General features: G+C 33.9%; 1 long non-coding RNA gene across 1 annotated transcript; it reads right to left on the reverse strand.

The window, feature by feature from the left end:
* Nucleotides 1-7,032: 7,032 nt before the first annotated feature.
* LOC141278856 (uncharacterized) lies at nt 7,033-10,731 on the reverse strand. Its single transcript, XR_012332246.1, has 3 exons — nt 10,680-10,731; nt 7,184-7,258; nt 7,033-7,083 (listed from the first exon to the last, which is right to left on the reverse strand). It is a non-coding gene; the product is annotated as an uncharacterized lncRNA (long non-coding RNA).
* Nucleotides 10,732-12,329: the final 1,598 nt, after the last annotated feature.

Here is a 12,329-nt window from a genome sequence, read left to right on the forward strand (position 1 = left end):
AAAGAAGGAGTTTACAATTTATGAATTTTTGAAAGAAATTGAGGATCTCAGTGATGTCAAATAATAAAGTTAATGCTTATATACATACAATATAGGTTATATTGGAAGACTTTGCAGGTTAAAATTAGTTTTGAAGGTAATATGATTTCTGCGGATAAGATCCATGATATAACATGGGAATAAGGTAGTTGGATAGAATGAAGCAAAATGTCACTAGAGATCTACAGGTCAAGGGTCTTAGAGGCTAGTGAGCTGGATGGTTTAATCACATGTAAGTTGAAGTCACCAAGAGAACAGAAGAGTTAGTTATGAGCCAGGTGCTAAATCTTTCCAAGATAATACAGAGACCAGATAGCTGTGGGTGACCAACCCCCCACACACAAAAAAACGAAGAAGAAATGTAGAGAGGGTGGAAAAGCAGAATGTCATGATTTTAACTGAATGAAGAGATTTGATAAGTGGAAAGAGACAGGTGGTTTGGAGACAGCATTGGATGAGGAGAATAATCCCCTAAGCGCACCTCATTATTCTGATGTACAGGTTCTACTTAAGAGAAGATTATCCTCTTTTCAATTAAGGTAGTGGAAATACTGAAACAGTCTTGAAGAGGATAAAGATATAGTAGAGCGATTTGGTCAAAACCAGAAATTCCCTGGGGCATAGTGAAATAAGTTTGGAAGCAAGGGGAGGGTGGTAGGAAGGAGATGATAAACATTTATAATAAGAGATAAGGAAATTATGCATAACGTCAGAAACCTATAGACTCCTGGTGGAATTGAGAAAAACAGGTGAGCAGTATTAGTATTTATTAATTCAATGAATATTTATGAAGTAACTTCAATCGGCAATTATCAACATATAGCAAACAAAACAGAGTAGCCCTTGCTCTGATCGAGCTGACAGTCTAATGGACAGTAGCAGAATATAAATAATTATAGAGGGATAGTGCTCTGGACAAAAATGCAGCAAGATGAGGGATATGGAGTGTTAATGTGGTGCTGGAGTGTTATTTTACATACAGTATTCAGCGAAAACTCTGTTTAAGTGATACTTGAACAGGATACGGTGGGTGTCAGGTTTGTGGTAGGAGATAGAGTGGGAAGAAGTTAGGAGCTAGAATGTGGAGGACCTATGAACTACTAAAAGTCCTTAATGTTTACTTGGAGTGAGTGGGAAACCACTGCAGGATTTGGAGCATAAGGGGAATTTTATCGGAAAGACATTTTAGATGTGGTATTGTGGTCGCTTCTTTGAGAATTGACTCTAATGGGATGTAGCAGCATCAGGAATATCAATTTAAAGGTTATTGAAATAATTCATACAAAAGTTGATGGTTTGGACCAGGCTGATAGTGGAAGAGGTAGGAGAAAATGTTGGTTTCTTCCTGTACTTTGAAGATAGAATCAGTATCATTTGGTGCTGAATTGCAGGTGAGGCAGAAGAGAAAGAAAATCATCCAGGAGACCCCTCTGTGTAGGTGAGTATGGTTTTCCTGTTAAGAAGGTAAAATGGAATCAGTCTATACTGAGATGGAATTGACAAAGAAGAGGTGTGTGGTTTGGGAATGAGGAGTTTGGTTTAGGACATCTATGTACAGTTGTCCAGTGGGCTGTTAAGGAAATAGGTGTACACTGTAGTTATAATTTGAAATGAAATAGCATGTAGTGGTTTTTATATCCAAGAGACTGGTCGAGGTCATGTGGAGAGTAAAGAGAAAGATTTTGAGAATATAGCCTGGGAGATTCCATACTTCAGAGATTAGGAAAGGAGGAGGAAACAGCAAACTGGTTGACAGAGATTGACTTAAGTTGAAATAGTAGTTCCTCTTTCTTGTATCACTCCTTCCATTCCTGTCCTTTTCCTTCTTATTTCTTAGCTCATTTATTTTTAAAAGAACTCTGTTAGGAGTTTCTGAGATTCTAGCAGTCACTGTTTCATTTAATATGGTTTATATTTAAGATCTCTCTGTTAGCATTTGTCTAGCATATGTTAATAAAGATCAAAGACTCAGGCCTTTTGCAATTATTTATCCACATTTTGGCATGGCCTTTCAAAGTGATCATTGCAGTTTTGTTAAATGGGATTAATTTTGCATGTGGCAGAAACGTGGAATTAGAGAGAAATCCTTAGAAGGATACATTTAAGATGGTACTATTGCACAGTTTTTGAATGATTAAAGATAGATGGATAATAGTCTGCAGTTACAAAGGAGAATTGTTCTCACTGGGTAATTTTAGAAGAGAAAAATAAAAATCCACAAACTACCAAAAATATAAAAGAGTTGATTGAACTATTCATAATTTTGAGTTGCTGTTAAAAATTTCCAAAGCTCCACTGAACTGGAAACACTGTATTTGAAACGGAGAAAACATTTCTACACTTTGCATCTTTATATATGACTGTATTTTTTGGAGGAAGCTTAATTTAACAGATTGAAGCTAATTTGGGGGAAAATATTCTGATTTGCTCATTATCCTTCCCAACTCACAAGGGAACATGTGACAAATCTCCGTAAAATCTTTCTATCTGAGAGCTACATACATTCCACATATTAATGAAGCTCTGTAATGGGAATGTAACTCTGGAAATCTGGTTATTAGAAATAATAATGTCTCAGGGGAATTAAGAAACCCTTGGCTATGTGTTGAGAATTAGAATATCTCAAGGCCATAATGTTGCCTGGCTACTGAAATAATACACTCTTATTCTAAAATACTCCTTTTTAGAGGAATGTGAACTATATTTAAATTTCTGTTCAAATTTTATTTTAAAAAATATCACATTATTTCTCTAACCATAGTTGCCAATGGTTTGTAAAATAATTTAAATTTAGACACTTAAATTCATTAATAAGAAACTGGTCATATTATTTTCATAGGTCACTTCATAAACTGATTGATTATATATTTATGCATGCATATGTAATATGCATTTATATTTCTTGCTATGTATATAATGTAAGTTTGTTGAAGTCTGTATTTATACTTCTCATGTGTACTACTGCCTGGATATATGTATGTGCTGTAAAGGTGCTAGGCTTATCAATAGGAGAACTTTTAAAGTTCTACTTCCTGTCCTATTCCTAGCTTTTTGCATGTGGCAATCTTTATTCTTGGAGATACCTTTTTCTTACATGTAAAGTAGAATTAGGATTAAAAGTACTCTTCTGCATATTTAAAACAACTGTTATAAGGATGAAATTTGAGTTTTAAAGTACTACTGAATTTATCTACATAGGAAGTTAATTCAGAGTTAAGGGCTAGGAAATATTATCAGAATAATTTATGAATAACTCCAAGAGACAAAATTATTCAGTAAATATTGAGTATTGAGCATACGACTGAGTATACTACGTACTGAGGATTCAGTGGAAAAAATATTCTGATATCATAAAACTTACATTCTGGTGAGTTGGGACAGTGGTGAGTTGGCACAGATGATGAACAATATACAGTATATTGGAAGATGATAGATTATTTGAAGAAAAAAATGTAACGGGGTAAGAAAAATGATGTGCCTGGAGGGTTAAAATTTAAATAAAATGGTATCACTGGGAAGATAACATTGGAATGACTTGAAGAAGAAAACTGTAAGGACATTTGGAGGAATAACATTACAGAGAAAGGGAAGCTCAGTGCAAAAGTGTGAGATCATAGTGGTAGCCTAAGGAAGTTTTTAAAAAATATTTTGAACTGAACAAAAGTTAAAATGCAACATATAAAAATTTTGGAAATGCAGCTAAAGCAATGCTAGGAGGGAAATGTATAGCACTGAACACATATTTAAAAAGAGCAAAAGTCTCAAATCAACAATCTAAGCTTCCATTTTAAGAAACCACAGAAGGAAGAAATTAAAACCCAAAGCAAGCAGAGTGAAAGAAATTTAGATAAAAGAAGAAATCAATGAAATTGAAAACCAAGCACATTAGGGAATCATTAGTGAAAGCAAACCTGTTTTTTGATGTCAATGAAATTGATAAATCTCCAAAGAGATCATGAAAATGAAAAAATGAGAAGATGCAATTCAATGATATCAGAAATGAATTATGGAACATCGTGACTGACTTTCTCAGACATTAAATAGTAAAAATTAGGACCCAAAAAACTGTGCCCATAACTTTGGCAAATTAGATGAGATGAAGAATTCTTTAAAAGACACAAACTATAAAACTTCCTCAAGAAGAAAGAGGTACCCTGAATAATTACTTACCTGTCAAAGTTTTAAATTTGTGGTGCAAATTCTTCTGTGAAAGAAAACTTAAGTCTAGTTGGTTTCATTGCTGAAATCTACCAGATATTTTTAAAGGAAATATACCCATTATTCAAATGTAATTGCTATACCCAATTGGAATACTTCTCTTCAGAAAACAGAAGAGAAGGGACACTTCTGAAGTCTTTTATGAGGCCAAAACTATCCTAATATATCATGATCAAGCAGGATTTATTCCACAGATACCATGATCAAGCAGGATTTATTCCATAGATACCAGGATGGTTCAGTGTCCACAAATCAACCAATCAATGTGATACACCATGTTAACAAAATGGAGGTTAAAAATCATATCATCATTTCAATAGATGCAGAAGTATCTGACAAAATCAAACATTCATTTATAATAAAAAAAAAATCCCTCAACAAGTTAGGCGTAAAAGAAATGTAACTCAGTGTACTAAAGACCATATATGACAAATCCATAGCCAGCATCATTTTCAACAGTGAAAAGCTTTTCCTCCAAGACCAGAAACAAGACAAGGGTGCCCACTCTCACCACTTGTATTCAACATGGTACTGAAAGTCCTAGCCATGGCAAGTAGCAAGAAAAAGAAATAAAAGGCATTCAAATTGGAAAGAAAGAAGTATAACTTTCCCTATTTGCAGACGGCATGATATTATATACAGAAAACCCAAAGGACTCCACCAAAAACTGTTAGAACTAATAACTGAAGTTAGTAAAGTTACATAATAAAAAATCAATATACAAACGTGTTGCAATTCTATAACACACTATCAGAAAGAGAAATTAAAGAAACAATCCTATTTTATCACATCAGAAAGAATACCCAAGATTAATTTAACCAAGGAGGCAAAAGTTCTGTACACAGAAAACTACAAACATTAATTAAAGAAATTAAAGGCACAAATAAATGCAAAGGTATTCTATGTTCATTGATTGGAAATTAATACTGTTACAATGTCTGTAACCCAAAGCAATCTGCAGATTACATGCAATCCCTCTCAAAATTGAAACAGCATTTTTCACAGAAAATGGACAAACAATCCTAAAATTTGCATAGAACCACAAAAGACTGAATAGCCAAAGCAATCATAAGAAAGAAAAAACAAAGATGGAGGCATCATGCTTTCTGATTTCAAACTATATTACAATGCAGTAATAAAATAGCGTGGTGTTGGCATAAAAACACACACCTTGAACAATCAGTCAAATAGAGAGCCTATTAAAAAAATCACACATATATGGTCAGTTAATTTACAACAAAGTAGCCAAGAATACACAGTGGAGAAGGACAGTCTCTTCAATAAGTGGTGCTGGGGAAACTAGGCTGCCACATGCCGAAGAATGAAGCTGGATCCCTATCTTACACTGTACACAAAAATCAAGTCAAAATGGATTAAACTTGAATGTAATATCAGACACTGTAAACTCCTAGAAAAAAACCATGAGGAGTAAGGTCCTTGACATCAGTCTTGGCAATGACTTTTATGTTTGACACCAAAAGCAAAGGCAATGAAAACAAAAAATAATACAACCTGAAGCTAAAAAGCTTCTGCACAGCAAAGGCAACCATCAACAAAATGAAAAGGCAACTTATGGAATGGGAGAAATTATTTGAAAACCATGCATCTGATATGCGTTAATAGCCAAAATGTATAAAGAACTCATACAATTCAATAGCAAATAATAATAATAATCTGATTAAAAATAGGCAGAGGAACTGAATAGACATTTTTCAATGAAGTCAAGCAGCCAACCAGTACATGAAAAGATGCTCAACTTCACTAATCATCAGGGAAATGCAAATCAACACGACAACGAGACATCACCCCATACCTGCTAGAAAGGCTATCATCAAAAACACAAGAGATAACAAGCGTTGGTGAGGATGTGGAAAAACGGGGACCCTTATTCACTGTTGATGGAAATGTAAATTGGTGTAGCCACTATGGAAAACATTATACAGGGTCCTCAAAAAACTAAAAATAGAACTGCCATATAATCCAGCAATCCCACTCAATAGGAAACAAAAACACTATTTTAAAGAGATATCTATACCCCCATATTCATTTCAACATTATTTAAAATAGCCAAGACATGAAAAAAACCTAAGTGTCCATCTATGGATGAAGCAGATACACACACACACACACACATATATATACACACACGTATGCAATGAAATATTATTCCACCATAAAGGAAATCCTGTCATTTTTGACAATAAGGATGGACCTTGAGGGCATTATGCTAAGTAAATAATTCAGGCACAGGAAGACATACAATGTATTATCTCACACGTGGAATCTACAATCACTGAGTTTATAGAAGCAGCCGACAAATTGGTGGTTGTCAGACATGAGGGGTGGGGGTAATGGGTGAAGGTGCTCAAAAGGTACAAACTTCCAGTTATAAGATAAATAAGTTTTAGGCATGTGATAGTCTGATGACTTTAGTTAACAACATTGTTTTGTGTATTTGAAAATTACTGTAGATTAGGTCTTAAAAATTCTCGTCACACAAAAAAATCTGTAATCATGTGAGGTGACAGATGTTAACTTATTGTAGTAATCATTTCAAATCATTATGTTGTATACCTGAAACGAATATACCATTATACAACAATTGTATCTCAATAAAACTGAGGGAAAAAAAGAAAAATCAACAAAACATGAAAATAAGCATTTTAAAGAAAAGGAAAATTGAAAGGCCAATCATCACTTGAATAGATCTTCATAATAGACATATTGAAACTACAACTTACATCATTTTATTGGTCGCATGGCAAGGAGCTGCCGGTGGCCTCAGGATCTGAGTATTGTCTCCATCAAGAAACTGAAACTTTCAACCTACAACCACAAGGAAATGAATTCTCTAAGAACCTGGATGATCTTGGAAGCAGCCCTATCCCCATTTGAGTCTCTAATGTGAGGGCATCCCTGACTGTACCTGCATTACATCCCAGTAAGCCCCTGACACGGAGGATTCAGGTAGACGGTATGCCAGGAACTCTACCTACAGAGACTGTGAGTTAATAAATGTGTGTTGGTTTAAGCCACTGAATGTGTGGTCATTTGTTATGCATAACTAGAAAACAAATATAATCTTTGATCTCCATTTCATCAAATGTGAAATGGAGGTAATACTCTCTGGTTCACAGTAGGATTTTGGAAATTAAATATACTGTTTATTTATATTCTATTTTTAAATTGTTATACTTTTATTTTTCCATATCTGAATTTAATTTCTTTTACGAGTCCTCATTCCTTTGGGTGTTAGCAATGTAAATTCAGTTACTTCTCCATTTTTCTCTGGGATATTGGTTTTCGAACCTAATTACTAGGGTAGGTACAGACTTGCCAAGATGTTGGGCCCACAGGAGGTTATCTGGTTTATCATCTATGCATGAGATGTGCTCTCTCCCACTGAATTAAACTGGTGTTTTGCAAGAGTATCTTTTGAAAAATGGATTTGGAAATTAACTTTCTTTCTGAACAAATGTAACCTGGTGCTTTCCTTTGCAGTCCTCTCAGCAATAATGTTACTTCAGCTGTTTTTGCTGGATCAGTGCAATTCTATGTAGTTTTGGATTCTACTTTTATAGAGAGAAATTTAAAAACCGTTATCCCAGAAGGCACTGTTGTGCACTTTCTCAGGAAAAAAAAAATCAAATGGCTTACCAGAAAGTCCACTGTGTTTTGTTAGAAAATTGCACAAAGTGTTGATCCTTTGTTCCACTATTGGATAAAGCATCTTAATAGTCAATGCACTGGAGACTGCTGGCCCAGTAAAATCCATTTATCAAGTATACACCCTTCTTTCTTCCTCTGCTTCTTGAAAAAACATAACTCGAGTTCCTCCAGCACATACTGATTTGCAATGTACAATGTCATTGGTGTCTTGATTTTTTTTTTAATTTAGAAAGTCATTCTTAACTATTATCATGGCATACACTCTAACAGTTATTATTGATTTATAAATCAGGCATGCGATGCAACAACTGTTAATAAGGAAAAATACACTTAATCTTACGTTTAAAATGTGAGAAATATGTAAAAAATTATATATTCTTTTCTTTTTCTCTGAAACTACTAGTTCATAGACTATACAAAACCACCTGTGTTCTTTGGACCAATCTTGCAGAAAGCTACTCATGGTGGAGAATAAGAAACAGTCATCTGTATCCTTGGTCCCTGAAACATGGTTTGTATATGTGGCACGGTAATTTACTGAGACACTCATTTCTGTCTCCTTATATGTGTGAAACAGAAAGGCTGAAAAGAATATTTTCTGTTATGCTTGTTCCTATCTCTCACCTATTAAAAACATTCTAATCACACCTAGGTTTTCTAGGGTCAAGACTTTTCTTATTGCCAAAGGAACTGTCTTTGAATTTCCAGGGCCTATTGAAAGAAAATCTTCAGGCAGCTGACAAGTAGCTCAGCATCATTAAAAGCAGCAAGAAAAGGTATAGTCTCCCTGTCATGAAGAAGCTGGTGTGAAGGGCAAATCTGTGCCTAAATGATGTCAAGGGCTGGCAGAGAACAGAGGACAGGCCAAAAGCTTCTTGTAGCAGAAGTGGCAAAGGCTTCTGTGCTGAGGCCTCTTCCCATTGACAACATAAACCCCCTGGCATCATTTCCTATCCAGTAGAAATGGGTAGGGGCCCTGAGATTGGCTCAATCCAGATGTCCCGATATCCACGCTAAGTATGTAAAGTGCTCACACTGGGTTTAACTTCCCTTAGAAATTTTAAAACGTGGTTATGTTTCTTGCCTATGAGTTCTAAAAAACAAATTCTTGTCTGCTCTTATGTCAGTTACCTGAAAATAAAAGAAACATATGAGTGGAGAAATAAGGGTTGAAAGAAGGAAGGTAGAACATTTAAATAAGAAAAAGGTCCCTTGGCTGGTAATATGGGAGTCATTAAGAATAAGACTGGAATACTCAGTTTTTCTTAGGAACAAATTATTCTTGATTCTCTGAAAGTTTTGAAATAATGTCATCTAGGGATAAGGGTGTGGTAAGAGGTTATAATAACTGAATTTTTATATGATTACACATTCTACAAAAAATTCTCTTGGATGCTTTGCCAGATGTAATCCTAACAGGATTTTAGGATTACATAAAATATACAGATGATATAGATTAAAAAAGTTTTTATTCATTCCTCACCAGGACTAAATAGTACTTCTTTTAGGAAGCAAGTGAATAGTCTCTGGTGAAGCTCTTTGAAATTCCCTGTGTAGGTGCCTCAGTGGTTTTAGTGATGACTGGGGACATATTGAATTCAGGATATACTATGATTTTCATAGATAACCTACACTCTATATTCAACTAGGCAACAGGATAATTTTAAAAGTTGTTTGATTACTGTCTACCTAAAATGTACATTGTATTTTTGGCAAATGCAACCTAATTGTAATTTTGTTCACTCATAGTAAAATGCTAATTATATTCTGTTACTTATTTTATATTCATGACCTTAAGCAACGTAGATGAACTGAAAAATTAAAATGAAAGGTGAATTCTGAAACTGAAATACATGATTTTTATACTCTGGGCAGTTCTGCCCTTTTCCTCCTAAGAATGCTATCCCTCCAGATGTCTTTGATTCAGAAATTTATATAATGCTAATAATATTCCACATATTGGTGTCTAGAAAAACATACAGAAATGTTGAGTGTGGGAGAAGTAATTCAAACCATCATGAAAACTAATCAAATATGTTAACATTAAGTTTTTAAATACAAGAAACAAGTACAAAAATAAATCTGATAAAGTACAGTTAACTCATCACATTTCATGGAAATACTTCCCCATTTTGAATTGTAGGTAAGGTGTCTTCTTCCATATTTCAAGTTACAATTTGAGGATAACCAATTTTTCCGAAATCTTTGGAATCTTGATTCTTCTGGAAGCAAATAAACTAGCATAATTGTAATTTTTATGTTAAAAACAGAAAAATGAATTTAAACTTTTCTGAGAAACTAAATCAGGGCTTTAAAATCATGCAAAGCATTAACAGAAGATATATGGGGCTTCCTTTATCTGGTAGAGGCACCCTAGTTTAATGGAATCAATTAACCAACTGTAAACTCAAATATAAACATACCAACAAGAATGAATAAAACATAAGAGCAATGTTTCAAAGAGACAACAGAAAATGAACACCAAGACGCATTTGATTGAACTGACGCAAGAGGGAAGAGATATGGGAACATATGTATATGTATAACTGATTCACTTTGTTATAAAGCAGAAACTAACACACCATTGTAAAGCAATTATACCCCAATAAAGATGTTAAAAAAAATAAAAATAAAAAAATAAAAATGTAACAATTTGAAAAAAAAAAGTAACAGCTATCTAGTTGAATATATAAAAAAAATAAAAAAAAAAGAAAATTAAAGAGAAAAATATAAAAACAAAAGAAAACAATTACCTTCAAATGACTGACATCTGACAGCCAGAGACAGTAAAATGTCTTCCATCTGCTGAAAAAAAATGGCCAAGTTAGAATTCTGTAACCAGTGACAGTATCTGTCAAGTTTAGAGGAAAAATGGCATTGAGATAAATAAAAACTGGGAGATTTCACTGCAGGAGACCCACACTAAAGGAAATTGTCTAGGATGTATTTCAGGCAACAAGAAATGATTCCAGTGGCAAGTGTCTTTACGTGAAGTAATGAAGAGCAAAAAACTTAAACAACAAATCCAAACTAAAAACGATAAATAAAAATCACTGTGTGTGTGTGTAAAACAATGATGGTGATTCTTGATAACTTATTCTTTCTCTCCCCAAAGAGATAAGAAAATGAGAGTAGCAAGTTAATTCATGATTAAGGATTTTAAATTATGTGGTAGAAAAAATATTCCTCAGGAGTGGTTCTTTTTCTTTTAACTTCTTTTGGTTTTTTCTTTGATGAACATGTCAAGTTATATAATAAAATAGTCAGAAATTATAAAACTAAATATAAAGATTATTATCACCATGAAGATTTGTGTGTGGTCCTCGACATTCATGAGAGACTCTGCTAAAATGTTGTTTACTGTCATTTTTTTTTTTTGCAACTTGAGATAGTGGAGTCTTGATGTGCATCAAGATAATGTTGTAAACGAACAAGGTAAGTGATCAGCATCTTAACTTCAGATCCTTCACTGCAATCCTGGTAAACTGAAGTACTTGACATTCAACAAAGAGCTCAATCAGAGGGAACACATTCATTCATTCTAGTTGAAATATAGTTAATTTACCATGTTATGTTAGTTTCTGGTGTACAGCAAAGTGATTCAGTTATACATATATATAAAATATATATACTTTTTCCACATTCTCTTCCATTATAGGTTATTACAAGATACTGAGTATAGTTCCGTGTGCTATACAAGAGGACCTTGTTGTTTATCTATTTTATGTATAGTAGTTTCCATCAGTTAATCCCAAGCCTCTAATTTATCCCTGCCCCCCCTTGCCCTTTGGCAACCATAAATTACTTTTTCTATGTCTATGGGTCTGTTTCTGTTTTGTAAATAAGTTCATTTGTATCATATTTTTAGATTCCACATATAAGCGATATCATATGGTATTTGTCTTTCTCTGACTTACTTCAGTTAGTATGACAATCTCGAGGTCCATCCATACTGCTGCAAATGACACTATTTCATTCCTTTTTATAACTGCGTAGAATTCCATTGTATTTATCCATTCATCTGTCGATGGACATTTAGGTTGCTTCCATGTCTTGGCTGTTGTAAATAGTGCTGCAATGAACACAGGGGCACATGTGTCTCTTTGAATTAGAGTTTCAGAGAGAACACTTTTAATAGATGACAGATGTGATTCCCTTTAAGAAAATATGATAGCCAGGCATATAAATATAACTGGTTCATTTGCATTGTATAACATTTATTTTAGATTTAAGTATAATTACTCTTTTATAAAGCAGGCTTCTTATAGCAAGTTTAAGCATTTCTCACAAACCATTTATGAAACCATTTATGTTTTAAAAGGGTGAGGGCCAGAGAAGCATGTGAGTTCCAAGAAGGGGATCTCTTTACTACTTCAGTAAAATGACTCATTTCTGAAAGAGTG

Source organism: Tursiops truncatus, chromosome 6 (assembly GCF_011762595.2).
Source record: "Tursiops truncatus isolate mTurTru1 chromosome 6, mTurTru1.mat.Y, whole genome shotgun sequence".
NCBI classification, from domain to species: Eukaryota; Metazoa; Chordata; class Mammalia; order Artiodactyla; family Delphinidae; genus Tursiops; species Tursiops truncatus.